This window comes from Periplaneta americana, chromosome 11 (genome assembly GCF_040183065.1).
Source record: "Periplaneta americana isolate PAMFEO1 chromosome 11, P.americana_PAMFEO1_priV1, whole genome shotgun sequence".
Classification (NCBI taxonomy): domain Eukaryota; kingdom Metazoa; phylum Arthropoda; class Insecta; order Blattodea; family Blattidae; genus Periplaneta; species Periplaneta americana.
Genome location: NC_091127.1, coordinates 16,252,328 through 16,255,000, shown reverse-complemented (window position 1 = coordinate 16,255,000; position 2,673 = coordinate 16,252,328). Strand labels below are relative to the sequence as shown.

Sequence of the window (2,673 nt, the reverse complement as noted above, 5' to 3'; positions counted from 1 at the left end):
CCCTAAGCTGTTGATAAAGCGTCGTAAAATAATCCACTAAAATAAAAAAAATATAATACATCTGCATTTGTGTCCTAACTGTAACCTGCAGAATTTTGTCAGCATTTTTCCTCGTGTTAGTGACTTTTTTTTTTTTTTTGAAGTATTGAATTATATTAAACTTTAAAAATAAAACAACAAATGTCTCAGGACTCAGTAGGTTAAAACAACACAGAGCACAAAAGAGAGAGGAAATATTCTTTTGGAATCAAATCTCTCTCAGAGTATTCATATCCTGTTGTAACCCGAACTGTAGATAAGAAAATGTTACTATCAACATTTTCTGTTTATTAGAGTCTTTTAATTTTAGACACTCTCAGAAAGGTGATATTAACCCGACGCCTACCGACAACTATTAACAGAATGTCAATAGTATTGTCTGCTAACGTAATACTTGTAGATGTGAACTTGGATCCACGATGTTAAAAGTCTTGCGATTTTCAGACACTTTCTGTAAGGTGACTTAACAAGACGCCTACCGAAAACTATGGATAAACTTCAAAATTACCGTCAATAGTATTGTCTGCTAACGTAATACTTATAGGTGTGGACTTCGATCCACGATGTTGAAAGTCCTGCGATTTTCAGACACTTTCTGTAAGGTGACTTATAACAAGACGCCTAAGGACAACTATGGATAAAGTTAAAATACTGTCAATAGTACAGTACATATTGTCTGCTAACATAATACTTATAGGTGTGGACTTCGATCCACGATGTTGAAAGTCCTGCGATTTTCAGACACTTTCTGTTAGGTGACTTAACAAGACGCCTACCGACAACTATGAATAAACTTAAAATAGTGTCAATAGTATTGTCTGCTAACGTAATACTTGTAGGTGTGGACTTGCATTCACGATGTTGAAAGTCCTGGTATTTTCAGACACTTACTGTAAGGTGACTTAACAAGACGTCTACCGACAATTATGAATAAACTTAACAGATTGTCTATAGTATTGTCTGCTAACGTAATACTTGTAGGTGTGGACTTGAATCTACGATGCTGAAGGTACTGGAATTTTCAGAAAAGTGACGTAATGTGACCATAAAAATAGGACGAGGTCTGTATTAACAGATATCCGTCAATTAGTATAATATAATTTTGTCACCTGATTAGTTATGATTGCACTCGGAGATGAGAGTGTTGTTAACTAAAACACGAACGAGGACTCAAGATACAGAAGAAAACTGGATACAGAGCATCATTCGTGGCGTCAGGAAGTAGGAAAAGTATTTTGTTAAAATCTTGAGATATTTTTTAAATTTTTTCTCATGAATCCTCATACAAAAATAAGTTAAAAAATAAATAAAACTACTGAAAATCAGTATTTTACACAGAAGTATAGAACGTAAGGCGCATCCCTGATATTTATGGCACTCACATTCGTAGATTTGAATCCTACCTAGGACACTGATCTTTAAAGTGAAGTTCTGTATTGGATTATGTGTAGGCAGGTGTAATGTTGACTAAGTGTGAGTGACGTGCCTACTGTGAGATCGAGAAAAGCCGGAACACGAATTCAAGGTAAAACTTCGAACAGGGAAGCGAAAATTATCGATAGAATTACTTCAATTAAATAAATCATAAAATCAGTTGCCCACAAACACACGAAACATAAAACAACACTACTGCAACGGGTTTCGAACCCGCGTCATTATGCTCCTCATATATTAAAAGCAATTGATTATGTCACACACACGTCACGGCATAATAATAATAATAATAATAATAATAATAATAATAATAATAATAATAATAATAATAATAATAGTGGCTTCGTGTGCGCCACACATACAACACAAGTGCGCCCACCTGGACTCTGCACCAGACCCCCGACTCCGGCGGCGATCCGCAGACGACTGAAGTGAGGCGCGACGGCCAACATCTCACACCGCCGCGACGCGCGTCGGGTGGAGGGGAGGGGGGGCATCACTTGTTGGGACGATGCGACTCGAAACTGCAACCCAAAGTTGATTTTATGTCAAATATCAAGCCCTCATGGCTATTGCTCAAACCCACCTACATCACACGCGACGCACAACTCTAACATATAGGAACTTCAAATCTTATATACAGAGTGATTTATATAGAACTGAAACATTTCTTTCTTTAATTATTCCGTTGGAAATTCATTCAATGACCCAATTTTAGCACCAAACTAAGCAGAATGTTCTGGAGTTTCGATTCCTTGTCACTAGATGCGCAGATGTTTGTTTTATTCCTATTGTTGGCAGTACTAGATGCGCAGATGTTTATGTTTTATTCCTATTGTTGGCAGCACTAGATGCGCAGATGTTTATGTTTTATTCCTATTGTTGGCAGCTGTTTTCGACATTTTGTGTCAACGTGAAAATGCAGTACACATTAAATCAACGACTCTTCCTTGTGAAGCAATACTGGATTACGAATTCAATTACAGCTGCTCAAAGGGCATACCAGAGAGAATTTGGTGTTCGCAATCCTCCCAAAAGAAACACAATACTGGGAATGGTAAACAAATTGGAAACAACTGGATCTCTGGTGAGTGAAAAGGGCAAGCATCGTTCATCTAGGCTTCCCACTGTTGTTGTTGTTGACGTAAGAGCACGACTGGAGCAGTCACCCAAAAAATCATTAAGACGTTTGTCGCAGGA

The 2,673-nt window shown here is 37.6% G+C and overlaps 1 protein-coding gene across 4 annotated transcripts in view; it reads right to left on the bottom strand.

Moving 5' to 3' along the window:
* LOC138708851 (calcitonin gene-related peptide type 1 receptor-like) overlaps nucleotides 1-1,960 on the bottom strand; it is a 687,365-nt gene extending 685,405 nt beyond the window's left edge. For 2 of the 4 annotated variants that reach the window (XM_069839100.1, XM_069839103.1), the window contains exon 1: nucleotides 1,853-1,960. The gene's annotated coding sequence lies outside the window, so the exon portion shown is untranslated. The remainder of the gene's footprint in view (nucleotides 1-1,852) is intronic. The other 2 variants (XM_069839099.1, XM_069839098.1) reach the window with 2 other exon arrangements.
* Nucleotides 1,961-2,673: the final 713 nt, after the last annotated feature.